Here is a 25,323-nt window from a genome sequence, read left to right as displayed (position 1 = left end):
ACAGATAGATAGCCCTGTTCTTATAACATAAATATCTAAAAGGAGATGGGAGGAGCTGCTCTGGATTTTTAGTTTTTACATTTTTTTAATGTCTGAGTCTAGTCCTTTTAATATCTATTAAAATAATGTAATTTCCCTATCTCCTCATCTATCTATCCTGCCTCATTCATCACTCATGTCTAACTGTTACCTCACATTTAACTAAATGCTTTTTGGGTCTTCTTTTCCTTATGAAGTCCCCATTCCATGTAAAACTTGTTACAAATAAATGTGTATACTGTTCTCTTGTTGATCTGTCTTATAGAAATTTAATTCACAGGCTCAGCTCAAAACAAAAAAACAACAGCCAAAAATAAACCAACCAAACATATGGAGACAAGAAGCAAGTGATATAATGCCTGCCTAGTGCAAAGCTGAGTTCAAACCCCAGTAATGCAAAACAAACAAACAAAAAGCAAAAACCCCTGAGGGTAGAAATGAAATCTTGCCTCTGCTATATAACAATGGCTTTGCCAGGATCTTCTGATCAATCCCTCATTGCTGATTCTGTATTAGTTTAGTCTTATCAAACTAAATATCCAACTTCAGTGAATTATTTAATTATTTTTCTGTAAATTTGAATTGGTCACAGTCTAAAAAACTACATGATGCACACTTGGGTTAGTTGTCACATTTTTAGATGTATCATTCATAAAAAATTAATTTTAGTTTACATAAAAGTTGTATAGAGCTGGGCAGGTGGTACACAACTATAATCCCACCTACTTGGAGATGGAGGCAGAGGATAACAAGTTTGAGACAAAGTTAAGGAGACCTTAACTCAGAAAGCAAAAAACATGATATACAACACAATTCTTTTATGATGTATTTGGATAGATAAACATATGTACTTATGTGTACTTGGGCAGTATATGAGATGAAAATAAAGATTATTTGATATTTCATGATTCAGACAATTTTTTTATTTCTGCTTATAATTATTTTTCTAATACTTCTAAGAATCATTAATTTTAAGAGAAAAGAAAGGGAAGCAAGAAGTACAGAAAGTAAGGTAGCTTACACTGTCTATTTTCTGCACAGTTTTATCATTGTATTATCATTTTCCTCTCTCCACCACTATTTCTTCTCTAACTGGGATAAAAGACATGCTAGCTAGTTAAATTTAACTTTCAGATAAACAATGATTAAAATTTTAATATAAGTGCATTCCAAATATTGCATGATGTCTACAAATAATTTGAAAATGTCAACCCTACTCCCAGGATCCCATAGTTTTATATATTCTGAAAGTTGTGCAACAAGGGACATTTGCCAAAATGAGAACAAAAGAAAAAACATCCTCGGTTTTCTTAGTAACACAGTGAGGTATTCGCTTTTACAGTGTGAACACCAGACTCTGATAGAGTAAGTGATCTCAAAGAGCACAGAACTCAGAGCTAAATCCAGCTTTTTTAACACTGACTCTCTTCCTATGATATTAAAGTGAAATTCTTCAGAGGACGCCATTCTACTACTATCATTTTCTCATTTTATTACAGTTATTCTATGAATTTAAAAAATATTGAATAGAAAAATTCCTGTTCCTGTTGCTTCCTGATGTTTTCCTATAGTGATCATGCAATTACATACATTGTATCTGTTTAAACAGCATACAATAAGGTTTAAAAAAAAATCTTCCAAGCAGGGTGTGTTGGAGACTAAGACAAGAGGACCCAAGTGAAAGGTCAGCCTGGACTTCATAGCGAGTTTGAGGCCAGCCTGAGCTACATAGTAAGACCCTGTCAAACAAACAAAAAATAATCTTGTAATAAGGAAGCAGTCTCATGCCTTACTCATTTTCGCATTGAGCACTCATCCTTGCAGTTTCTTCCACTGGAAATAACACTGAACTCAATTACCTTTGTCCAACTGAATTTGCTTTAATATTCATTGACAATGTCAATTTCTCCTGGAAATAGTCCCAGGTACCATAATTTTAGTTATTTGCCTCATTTATATATTTACAGATTCTCCTGTACTTGTAGTACAATACCTATTGCCCTGTATTGTTGTGACCAATTTGCCACTTTTTTCTCTGCTGGACTATGAGTCCTCTGAAGGCAAGGGTTGTGTTATCTTCTAATTACTATATCGTTAACAATTTGCATCGATCTGTACATAATCTATCACTTCATCTATCCACCAACCCAGGCATGCTTCAGTCAACCAGTAGATAAAGGAAGTCCAAGAATCTTGTGTAGAGCTCTCCACATGTCTGACTTAATTAAGGAATACATGCTAGAGTATCTAGTGTAACCTGATACATATCTTTTCATACTCCAAATTAAATTGGTATTATCTAACTTATTTCCTAGATTGTGAGGCATTCTAAGGTCATATTTACATTTTTCAGAAAAAGAAAATGAAATGATTGTTAAGGATGTCAGCCAGCAAGAATGAGCATTGACATAAAGCCACACATCTTATAAAATGTTGATCTACACAAATAGGTCCACTTAGGTCCACTGTAAATACATGAGAAAATTCTTATCAACTAGCCTATTGATATAAAAATAGCCTGTGGTAGATTGGAAATGATGTGTTCCTATTAGCATCAGGGTTTCTATAGTGATATTCCTGATTTATTCCTGATACTCCATGATAAATGTCGAGGAGTGTCTATTTAATAGAAAATTTCTGTAAAGTACTCAGATAACCTGTCAAGTGACCTGAGACAAAAAAGCCTACAACTGTCACACATTTATCAGGTCACACCTCCTCTGATCACCCGCAGACAAAAACTGAGCATGGCAGACCTCAGAGCCAGACCATTCCTGCCCAACATGGGCTTCTGCTGACAAAAAGCTTTTCCTGGAACTTCTCTTCAATCTGGCTGTTTCTGAGTACTGCCCCTCTATTTGAAATTTTTCCTGCCTCTTCCTTCTTGCACTCCTTTCACAGGGATCAGTTTTGTACCATTCTCTGAAGGTTAACCTGGTCTTCGCTTCCCTTATCCATCACAGGGGTGTGTTCAAAATAAATCTCCTTCATGTTTCAACTCTTTTTTGATGTCATCTTGGAGGGCCTGAGTTAATGCATTTGCCATGCTGGGAAGATTGGTGATGTCTTCCTCTTTTGTGTGTTTTCCTCTCCTTTTACATTCCAACAAAAGCCATTGAAAGGAATGGTAATAAGTGAAGATTATCAACATGACTTCATCATTACTACAAAATACTGCAAAGTTAATCTTTGTTACTATTGGGTCTGAAGAAGCATGTTCAAGTCAATATTTACTTCCAGTGCAAATGCTGGAAATCTGAAACAATTTTGAAAAGATAAACCAAGTTCGTAATTTGTAGTTTAGCTAGTTAATTTATTTTCCAATGTCAATGGTACTAATGGCTGAACAGCATTTAGTAATTTAAATAAATCTATAAATCTATACAAAATGAGTTTCAAAGGACTAAAATTCATATTTTAAACAGTTTATTTCTAGTATGGACATTGATTTCTCAGAAGCAGAAATGAGTAATACTGATGTCCAAGAGGAAGGTACTATTGAATCAGGTGTACTTTTGCAAAGAGTTTTAAACTCTTTATTAGCTACATCCACACCCACAAGAAGCCTAATGTTGCAAAGGCTCTTGCTTGCTTCAAGCATGGATTTAAAACAGCAACATTTTGTTTTTGCAGATATTTCTTTTCCACAGTAAGGAAAAGTTACTATGTAAGGATACAAACAAAACACTGATAATTAGAAAAGTAACAGACCAAGAAAGAACTAGTATATAAATAAAAAGAAAAGATTAGGGAAATTAACAATGATGCTTTGAAGGCATTTTGCTATGATAGAAATCCATCTTATTCACTGCACATATATTTTCATGTTTAACTGACACTTATATAAACCAGACCATAATAATTAGCAAAGTAGTCTTCACATGCTTGCCATGAGATAAACAATTTTCTAAGTGCTTTGTGTATGTATATTTTTCCTTTGACTGTTATGGGCTCTCTATGGCAAGATCTAGTTTCCCAATTTGCAGATGAGGGAACTGATTTTTTTAGAGGTAAGTGTTTTCCCAAAAACATCCAAACACTAATTGGTAGATCATAAACGTAAATCCTGTTCTAATAACTCTATAGTTCTCATCTTGGAAATTCCTTTTTGGAGACCATTGGCCATTTAAGAAATAATTACATTATCTAGATATGTTTTTGTGTACATACCTCAAGCTACCCATGACACACAAAAAAATGATGCTACAAACTCAGCACTGAAACAATAAAATACTCATTTATTGTTATAAGATACCTGAACTGATGAGATAAAACTTTGTCAGACATTTGTGCTATCAATTTATTGTGTCTTTAGCCTCATAAACAAAGTGAAGAAGTGGGAAATAAAAAAAAGTTCTTGAGAAATAATGATATACTTCTTTTACAAAGACACACATACTTTAAATTCTCAAAATTATTGTACAAAGTTAGAAGCCTCCAATCTTAACTCTATAAGTTAGTTCAATCATTTACAGTATATTTTATGATCTTTGAGCATAGAGAGGATTCATTTACTTCCATCCCTGGAGCAACAGTAAATATATTTTGGCATAAATTTCAGATAAGTGCTTTCCTTTTATAGGATTCAAAAAAACCATCAAGAGTATATTTTTTCAAACAAAAAGAGCTTTTACTGCTCAGTCAATTGTTCTAGCTTTTATAAAAAATATTTTTATCATTGTATAATTTTGTGCCTATGTTATTCATCAGTTTATAAATAAGCTTAGAATACCTAATGTTGATTAAATAAATTTTCTCTTTACTTGAATAGCTACAACAGTCAAATATTATACATTCCTCATATTAAAAAATTCCACAGCTTCACTCTTGTGACTTTTTAATTTTAATGTTAAGATGGTTTTAGTCTATTCTTATTCCTAAAACTGCCCTTTAATTTATTTTGTCTTTGTGCTCCTAAAAGTTATTCAGTAGCCTAATTAGATATCCATTTTGACATTCTCGTCTCAGAAGAAATAACATTAACTCCATACTTATCCATCTGGTTATCAGTTATAGCTTGTGAATTGCTGCTTATAATTTTCCAGGAACATGTGGGCGCCCTTCCAGTTAGGCTATTAAAATCCCTTACACTCTAACAACATGCTAATTAATATCCTCTCACATTTGTGGATGCACAGCAAAAACACCGCCATGTAGAGGAAATTTCACATCTCCAATACTGGAATGCAGAAATTTTAGATTAAAAGTTAAGTCAGAAATTTTTATATATCATCTTCAGAAGAACCAAAACCTTTTATCTTCAATTTTATGAAAATGTTTAATTCACACATCATCTTAAATTTAATATCCATCATTCTAAAAATTTGCACTGTGAAGAAGTATCTTTTCATCCACATTCAGAGAAGGGTGTTTCCTAGCAACCCCATACAATCAGAACCAATCCTTGGCTGAATTATGACTCAAAGTGCTGTTGGAAGAATCATTTGCATGAGAAAGAGACCAGTGTCTATTCTGATTAAGAACAACAGCTCTTTCCTAATATCGGTCAGCAGTAGTCCAAAATCAGGCAGCTGTTTAGAGATTTCTTTGTTGTCATGAAATTTTGCCAGAGGAAGAAAAACATTACATTCCATAGAAGAACACAGAGGACACTGAAACTTCTGAAATTAATCCAGATGAATTCAACTGGAGATTTCACTACCTGCTGCATTAAAATGTGTTGCTTCCTTTAATTTAAAATTTTTTTTTCACTTTTATGTCCTTTCATCTTGTAAACATTCTTTGTTGTCTATGGTAAGGACTAAACATTAAGCAATGATCTTAGAATAGTTATCACTTTATTTAATTTGGATTCTTTATCTATACATGAATTTGTACATAATCTTTTCTTTATTAAGAGACTGTTCTTATCCTCTGCAGAAAGATTTCAAAAGTTGGTATCAAATTAATTCAGTCATAGTTGACAGTTTCACATGGTAACAATACCAAGTAAAAGAATTTTGATTTACTTATATTTATTTTTTTTAAAAAGTGTATTTTTCAGATTGAAAATAAAAAGCCTCAGTTAATTAATTTAACACTTTAAAATTTTTTTTCCACGCTGGAGATGTTTGCTACTGTTGATTTTATTTTGGTCTTTGTCTTCTTTGAGCCATATCATTAAAAGAACACCTGCTATCAAATGGGGCACGTGAAGTGCTTTTGTGACTATATAAAAACACAAAAACTATGAGAATCAAATGCACTATAATTATTGATACCATCGAATCTTCAAAGATCACAGGCTAAGAGAGATATCCAGAGGAAATCTACAATTCAAATTTAAATCATACCTGACTGTGGGTCTCAGTTATTGCATTTACTGCAAAGACATTTTTAGTATTTTTATCCTACAATTTATCCAAGTATACATACAAGGTAGGTAATCAGACAATAAATACCAAATTAATTAGGTTATCCAAAAATGTTTCTTGGAATTTATTAGATAATAAGTTACCTAATATGGCAAATGAAGGATTCAAAGTACCAGAAGGAATGAACAGGTTTCTAAGTACTCGGGCTATTCATTTCTTCTCAGAGAGCATGCAATTAACAGGACACACACACACACACAAACAGAACAACAACAGCAAAAAGCATCATATTGATATTCTTTAATTTAGAAAATCTCTTTTTTGGGAGGCAGTACTGGAACTTGAATTCAGGGTCTCACACTTGCTAGGCAGGCACTCCACCACTTCAGATATTCTGCCAGTCTTGATATTCTTTAGCTTAAAAAATGATTTATTAAAGGAACACTTTTAAAAATTATTTTAGCAAATTGACAAATTTGTTCTTGAAATCTCTTTTACATTTTTTTCTTAATATATGGCATGTAGTTAATATTTAATAATATTTTAAAGCCCTACAAATATGACTGTTTTATATACTATTGATGAAATACAGTTAAAAACAAAATCTCCTTCCAACTCAAAAAACCTTTTCACAGAGATAGAAGAGAAGGAAAACAATTTTATTATTCAATAAGCATTAAACCAGAATGCAATGTGCATCACATGCAATCTGTTAGGAAATTTGCAAAGATGGAAAGAAAAATCTCACCTTTTATATAGCCAACTAGATATAACCCATAATATATATGCTTTCATGATAGTCCTCAAGTAAGAGCTTGACAGCACCATTTGTCATACATGGTTCATACTAAATTCACTAGGTTTTTGTGTTAGCTAATGAGCTTTCTCAAAAGAAAAATAAATTTCTCATATTTTATGACAGAAGGTAAATTGGCAACTTTGAGCAAGGCACCCATGTCAGTCATTCTTCTACTCTCCCACAGAATCAGGAAGATGGGGACGTTGTATTCCTTGATGGTATTTTAGAGATCCCAGGTCATGAGAAAGACATTCCTGTGCATCTGAGCTTACAAAGGTTCATTTTACTTTTAAAAGACCACTTCAAAGCATTGAAACATGTTTGAAAGGCATTTCAAAGAGAAAGCAATCAAGAAAAACCTGGAACCTTAATTTCAATGAAGAGAATGAAGCATTTTATTTGTAATTTGTAATTTATATTCCCTTATTACACCCATGATTTCACCCTAAGAATAGCAAATCCTTAGAAAGTCAGCAACCCTCACTTTACTTAACTTCTCTAGCCATCTATATTCCCTCTGTTCTATTACTAATAAACTTCCAGGTATTTACTTTTTAATAATTTTACTTTTTATCCCAGGTGGCTTCATGTTGCATGCTTTGATCAAACCAAGAGAATAAAGAATATAGGTAAACATTAGTGAAAAACAAAAGAATTCCCATCCCTGTCTAAGGACTGCAAAGTAAATCTCACTAGATACACAATTATAAATCAAGATGCTAATAGTTAATTTATATAGAAATTAAGATTGCTTTTCATGATTGTCTTTCAGATTTGCAATAAAGATAGTTTGTTTTGTGTTATATCAATAATGCACATACATTATAAAATATTAAGTAATATATATAAAAATATAAGGAAGGATATTATCTTATATCTCACATTTGCATTGAGTTAATACCATTATTATTTTGGGTCTCACCTTTCTCAACTTTCAGTAAAAACTATCTTTTAGGCTTTTTCCTTTTAGGAAACAATGTGAGGCATGAGGAATGCACAGCAAATATATACATGATATTTAGCATTTCAAAATAATTCACTGTGTATTTCATAGAAAATGATTTAATCTTGTGGACTATAAAACTGAATATTTATTGGATATGATAAATGGAGGTGACATTTTGTCTTGGTAAGTATTTGTTAACAAGCAGCATACAGGAATTTAATAGAATAAGATTTTGGGCAAGGGGTGGTGGGATAAAGATGCTGAATTGAGAGAAAACTTGGGGAATACGGGTAGGGGCTAAACAGAACTAATGGGTGCACTGGAGGTCTAAAAAACACACAGGAAGTAGGAGTCACAGCAAAATGTCTCCCAGCTTGAAAACCTATTCCAACGACCAGAGGGGGAAGGATAACTTAAAGCTACTCATTCTCAGACTTGCATCAACTGCTTGAGATCCAAACACCTGGGAGAGAGTTCCTTATTAATCTTCTGTAATGAAATACTGACTATGGAATTGCCATCCTAGTAAATCTACACACAGTAAGAAAGAATTATTTGTCCACTAGGAAATGAGGTACAATTGAGAAGGAATAACAGATTCTGTACAACTAAAAATGTCAAATTGTCTTGCTCAGTAAATATTTCTCCCTGTATATCCTTTTTGTGACTTTATAAGAAATCATGAATTAAATAATTTCACTAACATTGAATCCTAACATAAATGAGATAACATAAATTCTTATTAAGTAAAAAACTAAAAGCTTGCTGGTAGAAAATGGAAGTCATTGTCATGAAACTCAACCTAAGTCTAAAGCTGTGAATACTAACTTCGTCTCATCTACTGATCTAGCTTAGAATGCTTCTCAAATCTTGGCTACCTTTATTTTTGCTTTCTAAATCACAGTCACTTAATTCTTTACCCAGGGCCTAACAAATTCTTTTCTACAAAAATTGCACCAACTTCTCCTGCTCCTTCTATTTTAGGATGCTCCAAAACTGTGCACTAGCATAGATGAATTGAGTCCTGGAGACCCATGACTTACTAACAACACATTCCTCCCATTCCACATTCTCCCAGAATTTCTCTCCTGATAGACTCTTTTACCCCTAAAAGGAATTACAAAATGATATTAAATGTTTATTTCTCTCCTCTGATTCAATTGGAGAAATATATTGACCATATTAAAGCTGACCTCAAGAGTATCTGGCAAAAATCAGAGCTCATGTGGAGGTACCATAACAGTAAAGATATTTCTACTTTTTATTGAAGAGAAATGATGGAATAGAAGTTTAATAGTAGTCCTACTGTCTGTGGGGAGAGGAGAATTGGAAACTAGTCTCAGACAGAGTCATCGTGCTTCTTAAATCTGACTTGGGCTTAAAACAACACACACACATGCACACACTCATTTTCAAAACTCTATTAGGAATAGAGATAGAAATGAAACACATGGAGATCAAAATAGCTGCTTTATTATTTATGAAGCTGAGTTGGAAAACACTGTGTGTAACTGTGCCCAAAACAGACTTACTAACATGCCGTCTATAAGCTAGACCTTTGGACATGATCTCCAAGAGAGTTCAAAAGGCACACATCACACATATTTGCAAAGTTATCAGCCCCATGAGCCCTGATGTTCCTGCCTTGCTGCTAAGTAATACCTGTCATTCAGCAACATAAACACCAACTGAAAGCTTTCTAGAAATTCAGAATTTCAGGCCCCAGCTACATCCTACTAAATCAAGGCCTACATAAGCAAGGTTCTTGGGGATGCAAGTGTACATTAAGGTTTGAGAAGTGCAGTTCTTGACTGAGACTTGAACTTCCAATGTTTTCCAAACTTCTCAGAACCCTTGGAGATTTTGAAATATCAGGATGAGACTTGAGTATCTACATGTTTAAAAATCACCCTAGATAATATTTATTGTCTTTGAAGTTTTATTATCTTGGAAGTCTGTACTTCTGAAATGTTAATGGTTTATAAGCCGCTTAACAATTTTGTGGAGTGTGTGTTCCAAGATTTTAGTTTCTGTTAAAGAACAAAATTACAATAAATTTAAGAATCTTTTTTGGTTTTTTAATTCATGGTTCTAGAACCAGAACAGGTTCAGAGAACTCTAGTCAGTTACATTGCTAGACAGCATTTATGGACAGAAATGAGGTATAAGAAGAAGACTGTACTCAGTGTTTGCTCCACTTGGATAGTTTGAACAACTTAGAAATTGACTAAGGTGCTTTGAGTAGGTGAGGCCCAGCTGTTTGTTACAAAAGTACACTCCTCTGTTAGGTTTCAGTTGGTTTACTTCTTAAGTTAGGGTGATTCAGTATGTCAAGATTCATGTAAGGAAGCATCCTCAGGGCAGTTTTTGTTTGACTTAGCATATTTTTAAGAGGCTTTCAGATGATAATGGTGATAATGCTATTTTAGCAACCACATTGGACATAGAAAGGCCACAGAAATTGTACTTTCTCTTTAACAGTAGGAGCCTAGGAAACCTACTGCTTTTCCTATCCCAAGGGAGCCAGTGCCAAGGCAGAGCAACATACATGCAGCAAAATATCATCCTTATTTCAACCTTCTTTATTAGCCAAGAGTATATGGCTGGACATTATTCTCCTGATACTACTACCACTTATGAATGGAATAGCCACATTTGGGAATATGAGGTGTAAAAAAATAGGGTTCTCTTGGTTTGTGAGCCTAACCTTCATTGATGTTGCAGGTCTCTCAGAGAAACTGGGCAACAGTGAGACAGGACAATCCTGCTGCCACCATGAGGCTGTCACTCTGTTATCAACCACTGCTCTTGTATGTACACTGGAACTGATGGTGAGAACTGAATGGCTTTTACCTCAACATGAGTCTGCAAAGCACCAGAATGACAAATGAATGAAGTCAATTCAACTTATGCTGATATATTTTTAAATACAGATCACCAAGACAATATATGGAGTCCATACATTGCTATAAAGTGCTATAGTGACAATATTCAAAAAATATGACAATAGTGATATGTCTGAGATTTCACCAATATTAACAATCCCCATGCTTGAATCTTCATGGAGAAATCCAAAGATTAACTCAACTTACTTTTTCCTCATAAACAAAAGATCAACATGAATTTAGAATTGCAATGTCAGGAATGAAATTTCCCTCAGATTCTTGAATCCATTGTACACTCACTGAGTCAGAACCTCTGGGAACTAAGCAAGAAAATTTGCATTTTGAACAAGTTCCTTATTGGTGGTCATGTTCTGGCCTCACAACCACACTCAGATAAATACCATGTCACCCAACAATAATGGAGAGCTTTTTTTTTTTTTTAAACAGAAGCTGCGCCCTTATTGAGGTGAGCCTTTGCCTGAACTAAGAGCCTTTGCTTGCTAGGAGATCTGATTCCTTTCTCAGCATGCTGCATAAGTCACTCAGCAGCAAAGCCCCATTCCTAGCACTCTGTCCTGTGCTGAATGAAAACGAAATCCATCACTAGTGCACAACAGCTTTCATTTCCATAGCTGGAAAAAGTCAACTATACCTGATACATTAAATGGGTTAGCTGATTCCTTCAATGCATGTTTAAGTTTATTTCAAAAGGTTATCTAGCTCATGCACCTTGTTTGGGGGATTATAGATGCTAATAAATCTGACCTCTATTCAGATATGACTTAAGAGAGAGATGGGATCTATACACAATGGAATTTTATGCAGCCATGAAGAAGAACGAAATGTTATCATTCGCTGGTAAATGGATGGAATTGGAGAACATCATTCTGAGTGAGGTTAGCCTGGCCCAAAAGACCAAAAATCGTATGTTCTCCCTCATATGTGGACATTAGATCAAGGGCAAACACAACAAGGGGATTGGACTTTGAGCACATGATAAAAGCGAGAGCACACAAGGGAGGGGTGAGGATAGGTAAGACACCTAAAAAATTAGCTAGCATTTGTTGCCCTTAATGCAGAGAAACTAAAGCAGATACCTTAAAGCAACTGAGGCCAATAGGAAAAGGGGACCAGGAACTAGAGAAAAGGTTAGATCAAAAAGAATTAACCTAGAAGGTAACACCCACGCACAGGAAATCAATGTGAGTCAATGCCCTGTATAGCTATCCTTATCTCAACCAGCAAAACCCCTTGTTCCTTCCTATTATTGCTTATACTCTCTCTACAACAAAATTAGAGATAAGGGCAAAATAGTTTCTGCTGGGTATTGAGGGGGTGGGGGGGAGAGGGAGGGGGCTGGAGTGGGTGGTAAGGGAGGGGGTGGGGGCAGGGGGGAGAAATGAACCAAGCCTTGTATGCACATATGAATAATAAAAGAAAAAAAAAAGAGAGAGATGGGAAAACATATTTATAATATGACATGACAAAGTTACATCTTTTTCCAAATCCACTGGAAGAAAAATACCATGATCATATCCATTGAGCATCAAGAAAAAAACAGAGACAACCTCTCCCTGTTCCACCTTTACATGCCCACTCACCATACTACCTCCACTATTCCCATAGGCTCACTGACTGGAAAAAATAGGGAATGGAGCAGCAGAATTACACAAAAGGGAAAACAGTCACTTCCCCTTAGTGTTAATCAAATATGTAAGTTATTCCTTTGCCCTACTGAAGTTAGAAAAAAGTATGTGTGAAGAAGTCAGATTTTCTTCTTAGTATTTCCTTCTCTCCTAAGGAGACCAGTGACAATTCCTTCATGAAAATGGGAAGAAAGAGTAAAAGAGTCCCAACTCCCTTTCTTTTTTTTTTGTGGCACTGGGGTTTGAACTCAGAGCTTTATACTTGCTTGTCAGGCACTCTTACCACTTGAGCCACTTTACCAGCTCTATGTTGTGATAGGTTTTTTTTTTTAATTTTTAACATAAGATCTCATGAATTATTTGACTAGGGCTGGCTTTGAATAGAGATTCTCCTGATCTCTGCTTCCTGAGAAGGCAGGATTACAGGTGTGAGCTACTGGAGCCTGGTGATTCCCAACACTTCTTAAGGGAGAGAGAAGTTGAAAAAGTGTGTGTATTTTTAAACAGAATTAGCGCCACTGGTTTGATTAAATTTCAGCTAATCATGTATTTTATTTATTTATTTAACACTAAAGAAAGTCATGAAGTTTACTTTTAAAAATATGGCTTTGTTATCTTGATGAAGTAGTCAGTTGACCATATCTGCCCAAAGCTGTTTGTAGACACCCAGTTTCTAATTTCTTCACATGTTAAAGTGGGAGCAGCCCTCACTGACTCAAACATGATCCAGTCTTTCCTATTGCACATAATTAGTCCAGGGTTTTGCATCTCATTCAAAAGCCAAGCCCTAATGTGGTTATTATCTTAATGGGATGCGTCAGTCATCAAATTGCAACAACAGCAGCAAGAAAACCCACCAAACTGCAACAAGAAAGAAGAATGAAGCACACAATGAAGAATTCTATCAATGAAGATGGGTAAAAGGTAGTAGATAAATAAGCCATTCCAGATCTTTTCTTATTTTTTTAAAATGAGATCTGGGTGTATCCTTACTCCTGGTTGCTATGAAACTTCTAATAACCTCAAACAAGCAAGTTGCTCTTATTTGAAATTAAGAATCTGGACTAATACATCTACTTCCAGTGCTTTTTCTTCTGCATCCTCCTGTTCCCCAAGACTCTACAGGCTCATGTACATAAGCAATTTGATTCCATTGTGTGATTATGACATCTCTGTCTGTTACTGTCTCTTTATTATCGTTGGTTCATGGTTTCTTTCTTTTTAAAATAAAGGAAAAGCAATAATAATGTTTGCCCTTCTTAAAGGATTTATTTTTTCTCTTGTAATCCTTTTTTTAAGCGAATGAATAATGCAGAAAATTGTTAGATGAAAATGCATAATGTTTTATTTTGTCCAAAACAGCTAGGTCTTAATGATTACATACTACATAAAAAATAGGCTTGTGCTAGAAAACGGGAAGACAAAGAAGAACTTCATCAAATTCATGCTGTCAAGGCATTTGCAATGTTTGTGAGTATGACTTGATACAAATAAGAAAACTAATAGGCATGTTATTATAAAGGAATGAATATTATAAATAAAGCTTGAACAAAGTGCTACCACAAAGCAGAAGAGGGAACACTAATTCCACTTTGAGAATGATATCATGTAGGAGGCTAAATTTGTACTGTGTTTTAAAGTAGAGGTAATTGTATGACTACAGTTATAAATCATGAAAAGTGCATAGTCACTGAGAAAATGTGGCTACATTTCAGGCTAAAGAGTTGGACTGTTAAGGTTCCCAGTAAGATGGTGGTTCACCATCCTGAGACGAAGATAAAAATTTAAAAATTTTAAAAGACAAGAATAATCTCATCATACCATGTTTTGGAAAAACATCTCCCAGAGGAATGCAAAATGTGAATATGTAGATGTGCTACTCAACACAGGGAATGTAATTTAAAAGGCTATTACAGTGATCTGGTGAGAAACAGTTGTACCTAAGTTCAGTGAAATGAATGTAGACAATGGAAACAAGAAATATTTTGAAGGCTTAAATATGGATTTAGTTATAATACAAGAAAAACAATGGAATCTGCAGAAAGGAAAAGCTAAAAAATACCTAGTGGTAGGAAGGTTAAATGATCAAAGTACATTTTATATATATATGAAAATGTCATAGTGAAGTCCAATATTTTGTACAATTAACATACACTAATAAAAAGCTTAAAAATACAGGGTGGTAGCATCACAACAAACAAGGTCACATTCTTCCATATGAAGGCAACATGTTAGCAGATCTGTCACTCTAAGCAGGACAAATAGATAAAGATGTGGATAGAAATATGGTTTGAGATAGAAGTAGATGACATACATACTAATGCACATACAGATAAAAGATAATGAAATAGTTGCTATTGCATAACCCCTGATAACACACTGGAAATTTCTGAAGTGACTTAGGCACCAACATTTTTTCACCAACTGCACAAACTTATATCTAAACCTAAGCAATTCATTCCTATAACTAGACACACATGCACACACACACACACACACACACACACACAGACAAACACACACACACACACATATATATAAAAGAAAAAATAAGGCAATGCTGGAGAGTTGGCTCACGTGGTAGAGTGCCTGCCTCATGAGACTGAAGTCCTGAATTCAAACCTTAGTATTGCCAGAGAAATAAATAAAAATTCAGAGCCTTCAAGATGCATTGTGCATCTTCTTGAGGGGAAGGTGGTACACCTACTACTTCCAAAAAGTAAGGTGATAAGGAAATATATATATATATATATATATATATATCTTATTTGATATATACATGTATGTATATATATATCAAATATCTAATCAACAATGTAATAGATGGACTATTTTACTGACTGAAGATATTCTGCTGTCAGGAACACTTGGATCTCAAGAATTACTAATAGAAGAAGACTAGGAAAAATCATTGACTTATCTGCTAAGCATTTAATGACATAAATTGGTTTTAGTCCTCTGTGATTACTGAAATTTCAATAAAAAAGTCAAATATTTCCTTAACATATTTGAGGTCAGCTGTAAAAATACATGGAAAATTTGTTGTAAATATAGTATTCAATAAAGCAAATTTACAGACCGTTGTTAACCCGTGAAATTTATGCTGATTTTCCCTTTATGACCATTAATGAAGAAAATTCTCTCTTCTGTAGGGGAAACAAACACAGAATTCATGATAGTGTCAAGCAAGTTTGATAAGTTTCTCAGGAGTGGAAGTACAGAACTCTTGCTCTTCTACTATTCATGATTAATTGTGTCATATGACTTATTTCAAAGGAAAATTTGTATTTTCATCTTTCTGTCTCATACAGAAGGTAAATAAATAGTATATATTCTTCTTGAGTCTTTAAAGTTGTGTAAATCTAACTTGTAAGTAATATAATTAACATGAAGGGTTACAATCCCTTACATTGTACTTGGTATTCCAAAAAACTGAAGATAGACTACAGATAAACTACTGTGTCATTTAGATTGTTTTAGATAATGTCTGTAGACATCAGTCATAACTTAGGTGTAATAATGTTTGTCTAAGAGTTGTTTTGATGCGTAAATAAAAGCATGCAAAAGTCCTTAAATCACAAAACACTTTGTAGTGTTTTTAACTCAGAGGTGATCAGTCCATAGAAAATTAAATGGGTAAGTCTTCTATAAAACATGCATTACCTAAATATTATTTGTTCCAGGAGTAAATCATATATGAAATCTTCAAGTTTAGAAAATACTTGACCTCAGTATGGGAATACTAGAGAAATACTTTATTTTCTGTATGTACATAAAATTAAAGAAATTTTAAGTACCTGTGAATATAAGAACATCTAAGGGACAAAGAAAACTATGATTTTTGGTTTGAATGTGCCCCTCAAAAAGTAAAATTGAAGAAAGTCAGAATGTTACATATGTGAATATAAAGCTAATACTGAGCTAATTCCAAAGTCAAATAATATCAGTGCACTATAGTTGCTCATTAATTGCAAAGGCTTTTAAGTTAGTTAACCTGAGCTCAGATCTTGGTTTCCATAACTGGAAGGAACCAAGTATGATGTGTGACAATTACATAACTTTTTCAGACTTCAAATTTAATGATATATTTAACTATATTCATTGACTACCTGCTATGTGCAAGCGTTGTGCTAGGCTTAGAAGATGCACTGTATCATGGGGCTTAGTGTAGATGAAAGAGACAGTCCATTGAAGAAACAGGGTACAAATTCCTGAATACCTACATAAGATATACAGTGGGTATTGCAGGAGGGCACCTAACATGAACTGGAGAGGGAGAAGTCAAGAATCATTCCAAGAGCTGGACATAAATGAAAAAATTAAGTAAATGAAGAACAGACAGAAACAAAAATGATATTGGAAGAGAAAAAGCTTTTACAAAAGCTAAGAAGTAAGAGACCAGATAGAAGAACTCAAAACAAAAGGGTCACTTTAGATAGAGCACTATGTGGAACAAGGGGAATAATGAGCTATGAAGTGGGAACTAAAGAGGCTCAGATTAGGTGGATCTTTTAAAACTCATAAAGGTATTTGAACTTTATCCTAAAGTAAGAGGAAGTCATAGGATTATTTTAAATTTGAAAGTCTCATCATCACATTTGGGAAAGTTTGAAGAAGTGGAAGATTGACAAAGGTCATTGGAGAGACAGATCATGGAATTGGATGTTCATGGTAAAGATGAAGATAGGAGATAAATGTAAGACATGAAGGGCTGAAGGACTTTGATGAGTGAAAGCCAAATGCAGTGGACTTGAGTGAAACTGAGAGAAATAATGAAAATTAGAGTATACTGTCTTCAAAGAACAGATCCATGAAGCAATACTTGGATGTTGAGGTCATTTTGATTGATCAGAATAGCTAGAGTATGGCCCATGGGACATGCAGTCGATGAGGCCTTAGGGTGGTCCTAGCCAGGAGATGGGATCAAGATGGAAGGAATAAAATTGCCAAAAAATTCTGGGACTGTAATTGTTTATGCACAACTTTCCCCAGGCAGTTGTCTTGGTTTTGTTGGTTGGATGGTTTTTAATTTTTTTATCAAGGCAAGTTCTAAAATTCAGGTCTGTACATTACATGTACAAGTTCATGTACATGTAATGTTAGCCACTTAACTTACTCAAAATAAGCTTCTCTTGTTGTCTGTTCCATTAATCAGAGCTTTGTTAATAGTTCAGAGCCATAACCCCAGTTACTAATAAATTGTTATTGTTCCCAATATACTGTGAATTGTGAGAGGAGGAGCTGTTCCTGCAGAAGGCAGATCAGGATACGCTTGGGTCCTGTGTCTTCATGTCAACATTTTATTTTCAAAGTTTCTCATTGTAAAATACTAAAAAAGAGGGGTGAAAATCAATCAAATATTAGTAAGTGTTTTTCAGGAAATTAAAGGTAAAGAAGTAGAAGGTCCAGGGAGTAAAAGCATTAGAAACGAGAAAGGATCGCTCAAATTACTCTTCAAGATCATGTAACACCCCTGTGTTTTATTCTGTGTGTCATACAGGCAGCAAAACAGCTAATAGAATAATTTTTCATTGGATCAACCTAAATATATCTTAGTTTCTGAATAAGAGTCAGGTTTAAAATCCAAAGAAAAGAGCCAAATTTAGTTTTTCCCCTTTTCAAAGGGAAAAAGTTCTAAATTGTAAATACGAATGACTTGATTGGATAAAATGGTACCATAAAAGACCATAAAAGTCAACATTATCCACATTTACAAGATTAAATATAATGATTAGAATAAGCTCTAAGAGCACAACAAATTGGAAAAATGTAAACGTCTCCCAGCAAAGGACAAAGAGCAAAATTACTTTAATCCAAATGACTACTGTAAGGCCTCATCTCCTGTTGTGTAACTGCATCTTAGTACAAAATAGCTCAAAGAATATAGATGTCAGAAAGTCATATTACTTCTTCAAGGAAGCAAATGTTCTATGTCATGTATCAGAGACATGTGCTCATATTTTTATGTAACAATGTGTACCATGCAGCCAAATATTTCTCCTTTATAAGGAGCTACATCTGATAAAAAAATATTTTGGATAGCATGCACTGTAATGGGCATTGTTCTAAAACCTGATTATAAGTGAGAGTGGAGAATGGGTATGACTCTAAAGACTGGCACACTCTAAAGACTGCCCCAGATGAATGAACCAATGTATTTATGCATTTTTCTCAAATGAAAACTAACACTAGACAAAATTAATAACCAAACTGTTCTTAACCAAGTAAGGATACTAAGTGAGGCAGATGCACAAATATTAAAACAATTAAAGCAATATCTCAAATGTTGCACCCTGCATAAGCCTGGTTATCTACATTTTGTTCTAAAGTTTGCCCATCAGAATGAATTAAACTCACTGGAAAATTGCTAACCTTAACTCTCCTAAATTTAGAAGATCATGGCTATGTATTACATAATTAGAGGAGCACCATTAATCTTAAGTGGGTCTGTTGCTGTCTACCCCACTCAGAATATTCAGGAATTCAGGCATAGAAAAGAAAATGAGGATCTGGCTTTCTTAGAGAAGTCTGGTCACACAAGGGAAACCATTGCAATACCTTTGTGTTTTCAGTCCCCTAGTGGGAAATTGAAAAATGTTTTACTTATGCAAGCTACTCACACAAGGCAGTATCCAAGCCATGAAGATTAGATTATTGTAACTCCCTGTTGGCTAACTTGCTCCATAAGGCCTTACATAAACTCCAGCTGGTGAAGGACAAAGCTGCCAGATTCCCTCTGAAAAGGGCAAGATTAATCAAAATATATCTCTCCCTATCTGGAATCCCTATGTTAGCTATTGGTTAAAAAATAAAGTAGTGTCCTGAGTTTTAAATTACTCTTTTAATTCAGGGGATAATATCTGGCTCAACTCCAATATGTGCCTTTTACAGCAAATCTGTTTCATGTCCCAAGACCATTTTGGTTTTTATGAAACAAAGGTATTTCTAGAGTCTTTGCCATGTAGAGTTCTGCTTTGATTATAAAGCATTAGGTTTGAAATATATTGGTTTCCACAAAACTTTATAACAAGTATTCCATAGAATAATATGGAATAAGGTAATTTTTTTTCTTAGTACCCAAAGGTAATAAGATATTTCCTGTACAGATTAAGATTTAGAGCTATAATCAAGTACTTGGAATGTTCAGGTCAAATATCCTTTAAAAAGGTATAAGCTGGCTAGCATGCATGCACATGCATTCAGACACCTATACACCCACAAATTATTCTTATTGCCTGAGTCAAAATGAAATGGAGAAATACAGAGACTTTTGCAAAAGGGTACACTTTCTTGTTAAGTAACCAAATTAATCTTTCTTTACTCACTGAAAGCAAAACAAACTAAAAATGGCATCAAACTTTTGAGCATGCAAACAATTCTGCCAAGTGTATGATGTTTGTTATACATGTTAGGTCCCTGGCATTCTTGGGGCGGGCAGAAGGACCTGAGGCTGCACCTTAAAACCAGACCTCCTGATTTATGACTGCTTGTTTCTCCCTGCCTGATTGTTTCTCAGCTTGCAAAACAACTCAGGAACTTCCAGTTACTCAACTAGCCAGGCATGTTGACCTGTTCCATGTGGTGATCGCAGATAATCAGAGACCACAGACTCTCTCCCTCCCCCATGGCTTGGCCTCTCCTATAAAGCCCACTACCCAATTCAGGCAAGCCGCCTCACTCTGAAACCAACAAGAGTGATGGCCCTGCAGTCTGAACCAATAAACCTTTCCTTTCCACACATGGTGTGGTCTTTATTTGGCAGTACCTTACAATACAAACATACCTCTTCCTACAAGTGTATGAAGCTGAGAGTGCAGATCAAATGCTAAATATATGAAAAGATCAAAGGAAAGCTTCCTTTACACTGAGAGTAAAGTCCAAAGAATATTCTGGAACTAGAGGCCTGCAAAGCCTCTTCAGTGGAACGGTTTCATTCCCAAGGTCACTCCAGGAGGCCATAACTCCAGAAGATTTGAATAGACTTTCAATATTTGAATAAGTTTTCCCAGTATTTAGTCATCCCTTCATATTCCAATGCCAGTGGATCCAACAACATTTTCTCACTTGGATTTGTGAAACAAAATGAACAAACAATAACTATACTGGCCTCAATGTGTGGTAAAAAATATGGGCCTACCGTCTGTTAAATATCTATTTTATATCTGAAATTCTGCTAAGTTTTATATATAGTATCTTACTTATGCTTTATAAAAAACAAGGTCAATATAATTATTCTGCTACTTTTTTCATCCTTTACTAAATTAAGTACTTATAAATATATATATGCATTCAGAAAAGCAGCATTATTATTTTGTGTAATAATTACAAATTATCATGCATTTTCAATATAACGGCCTAGTAATATTTTGACCACAACTGACAGGTTTGGGAAGCAAATCACAACATAGAGGAAACAACTAGCAAAGCATAATTTTTCTACTTTGCAGTTTTGCTCTAAGAGCAGAACAGTTGCAGAAGGTCCAACCTGAATAAAGCTCCCCAATAGTAAACCAGCCCTCATCTTTCCAGGTCAATGAACTTGAGGAAGATGCCTGCAGCAGCAAGACTGCCAGAGAGTGGGGTGGTAGGCAAAACTCAGAAAAGAATGAGCCAAGGAGGGACAGTGTTAATATCTATGTATGTAGTTGACATATGTCCCAGTGATTTCTGAATTACACATTCACAAGTCAGAAATCACATAGTTGGAAGTGAAAATATAATTATGGTGCATCCTAAATTAAGAAAGAGTTTATAATTTGAGTCTAACCAAGATAATTGCCTGCTAAACCAAAAACATCAACACTCCTTGGGGAATTACAGCAGAAAACAAAGACCCTGTAACCAAGCATTCAAAATGTATAAAATAAAATCCAAAATGATTATGTGTGGTGTTGTCACACCCCTTTAATTTCAGCTATTCAAGAGATAGAGACAGAAGGATCATGGTTTCAGGCCACCCCAGGGCTAAGTTAGGGAGACCCAAATAAAAATCAATCCAGGTGTGGTGATACATGCCTGTAGTACCAGCTACTACAGAGGTGTTGTGGGTAGGAGGATCACAGTTTGAGGGTCACCCAAGCAAAGTTAGCTCAAGACCCAATCTGACAAAGTAAACCTGAAAAGGACTTGGGAACATGGCTCTAGTGGTAGAATGCTTGCCCAACAAACTCAATGTCCTTAGTTCCAACCCCAGTAAAACAAAAATAAATTAATTCGTTTTTAAAAATCCAAAATTACTCAATACATGAAGAACCAGGAACACTGACTCAATTTGAAGAGAAATAATAGCAACACAAGGTAATCCTAAAATAACAATAGATACTGAAATTTTCAAGGGCAAACTTTAGGTAGGTTATCACAAACACATTAATTAGGCAAGATAAACTACATTTTAGCAGAAAACATTAAACAAGTCAATAAATTTTAAGGATTGAAACTCTTCTGATCACAAAAATCAATTAACATGAGATAGCTATGTAACCCAGTTTTGGAAAAAGCAAAAACACAGTCTCAATTATCAATCAACAAGCACTTAAAAGAGAAATTATAAAATATTTAGAGCTGAAGGATAATGAAAATATAATATTTAAGACATTTTTAGATAAAGCAATTTGGGTGTTTTTGGAGGGGAGCAGGTACTAGGGGTTGAATTCAGGGCCTCCCACTTGCTTGGCAGGTGCTCTACCACTTGATTCACGCCTCTAGCCAATAAAGCAATTCTTGAAGACAAAATTATAACTTTAGTTCTTAAGATTAATGACCTAAGGTTCCATCTCAACATTAAGTAGAAAAAGAAAAGGATATATAATATGTACATGTATTTATACATACATTATATGTAAATTAATAAAAATAGGAGATAATGGACATGAAAGTAGCAGAGGGAGAGGTAAGGGAGGAGAAAAATGAAGGATGTAGAAAATAACAGCTAAATCTATGAGTTAAAAAGAAATAGTGGAGAGAGCTGGTGGTTTGAAAGTAAATATATCTTTGATTAACCCTAAGACTGATCAAGGTAATATTTGAAAGCATAGATCAGCAACATCAAATTCCAAAGACGTTAAAACCATAAGTGAATGTCATGATTAACTTTATGCCAAGTATAAAGTTGGAAAGAAAAATCGAACATATAATTTACAAAACTTGACCCAAGATGAACCAAAAATCTAAATAACACAAATATGTATTTAAAACATTAAATTTCTCATTCAAGCATGCCTATCAGAAAATGTCAGAATCACGTGTCCACTCATGAATTTTATTACAGTTAAAGAAATAATATGAAATGTACAAAATTCCTTCAGAAAGCATAAAACATAGAACTATTACCCAACTTATTTTATTAGATCAAATTCAACAAAAGTATCAAAAAGAAAGACAACTTTAAACTAATATTCGTTATAAATACAAACACAAAAATGTTGACAGAATTTTAACCATTCGAACCCAACAGCATATAAATAGGTAATAAATCATGACTAGCGAGGTTAGTTCTAGAGTGAAAGATTGATTCAATGTCAGAAAATGAGTGTAGTTTATCATTCACACTAGTTTTCTATTGCTCCACCAACAATCACAACAAGCTGAGCAGTTTAAAACTACCTGTTTATTAGTTCACAGCTCTGTATGCCAACAGTCCAGACATGTTGTTCTGCTCAGGATCTCAAAGTTTGAAATCAAAATTTTGGCTAGACTGAATTCACCTGGCAGTTCTGTGGAAGAGATGACTTTCAAGTTCATTAATGTTGCTGATAAAAATCAGTTCCTGGCAATTTTGGCCCTGAGGTCATCCTTCCTTGCTGGTTGGCAGACCTGGGCTGGTGTCAACAGCTAGAGGATGCCTGCATTCCTTACCTCATGCTCCCACCTTCTTCTACACCAGGATCCAGAATTTCCTTCTTGTTAAGTCCTGCTTACATTTTAAATTTCTCTGGCTTCTCTTGACCCAAGCTCATACAAATAATCTAATCTCCTTGTTTCAAAGTCTGTTGATTTGGAACCATAATACATTTGCAGAGTCTTTTCACATTAACACCCACATTTGTGTTTAATTAAATACATGATAGGTGGGATAAAAACCAGTGCCTGAGAAATTTGGGAGCCATATAGAATTCCACTTAACATGTATCATATTGATAGCATAAAGTAAGCCATTTTAGCAGAAAAGCATTTTGATTAAACACCTTTCCAGAATTAAAACATTTTTTAACAAGAATTGTAACTTCTATCTTTCTGTGTGTGTGTGTGTGTGTGTGTGTGTGTGTGTGTGTGTGTTTTACTAGGTACTAGGCAAGCATTCAGTTACTTGAACTACACTCCCAAGTTCTTAATATTGTAGCTTCAATTCAAAGCCATTTAAAGTTAAAATTTAACAGAAAATGATGGTATAAAATGAAACCTCATCAATTTGATAAAGTGAATCCTCAAAAATCCTGTAGTTAACACAATACTTAATGGTGAAAGTAGATTTCCTAAGAAACAAAGGGAAGATACTTAGTTTCTCATTTCTGTTATTGCTACACTAGGATCCCTAAGGAAAGGAAGGAAGGGAAGGAGAGAGGAAAAGAAAGATGGAGGGAGAGAGAGAAAAAAGGGGTAAGGAAGGAGGGAAATAAATGAAAGGAAAGGCAAAAGGAAAATTATCTTCAGTTTTAAAGAACATGATTATTTTTTAAAACTCCAGGAATCTACAAAGCTACCTCTAGAAGTAATAAGTTAACTTAGCAAGGTCACAAAATACAAATATATATAAAACTCATTTTGTTATAAAATAATTGGAAAATATGACTTTAAGAAATCTAATTTATACTATCACAAAAGAAGCATAAAATATATATAAAAGCATATTGCTTATAATAGATTTCCATAAAATAAAGAGAGCTTTTTTATGCTCAAGATCTCAGGAATGTGGAATCTCTGAAAATCAATTTAGTTGAAGAAACTGAAACACTATGTATTATTCTCACTTTCAGGATACTAAATAAATGGTTCTTAGAGACTGCTTTTCAGACTGGTAGAAAAAGAGCAAAATCCCTTTTTTATTTGGTGAATAACATCTTTGTTCAATAAATACTTACGTGATACTGTACACTCAGTTTTGTTTTGCTGCTATGCATACAACAGAGAATAAGGCAATGTATAAAATTTCTAACTGGTCCACATCCTTGAAGAAGAATCTGGAGTCTAAAATCTAACTAGAGTGAAAAAGTGCTCATTTAACTAAAATATGACCTGTCACATATGTCAGCACTCTTAGTACTATGATAATTTTATTTCACCACAGAGAATGAGAGAAGAGATAGAGAAGAGTTAGGGCTGAGATAAAAGATCCTAAATACTAAATCTCAAATGGATTGAGTTCTATGCCTTTGAATAAGTGATTTCATTTTACCAAGCTTCTTTATTCATGTGTAATATGGGAAAAATAATATTTACACATTTAGCTTCCTAATAAGAGCACCTTGAGACTTAATGAGTAGTTTCTAGATTCAGTAGAATAAAATCAAAATGATGATCAAAGAGGTTATGAGACCCAAGGGTCAGAGTTACTCACAAAGAGGCTGTATTTAACCAAGTTGTATAATTTTATGTTTCTCAAATATAAATATTTAAGATCTCAAGTCTTTACCTAAGAATAAATGGAAATCCTATGAAATAAGAAGTTATTTTGAGAACTTCTAGTATTTATTTACAT

The sequence above is a fragment of the Castor canadensis genome, chromosome 1, assembly GCF_047511655.1.
Source record: "Castor canadensis chromosome 1, mCasCan1.hap1v2, whole genome shotgun sequence".
Classification (NCBI taxonomy): Eukaryota; Metazoa; Chordata; class Mammalia; order Rodentia; family Castoridae; genus Castor; species Castor canadensis.
Note: the sequence above shows the minus strand (reverse complement) of the source record.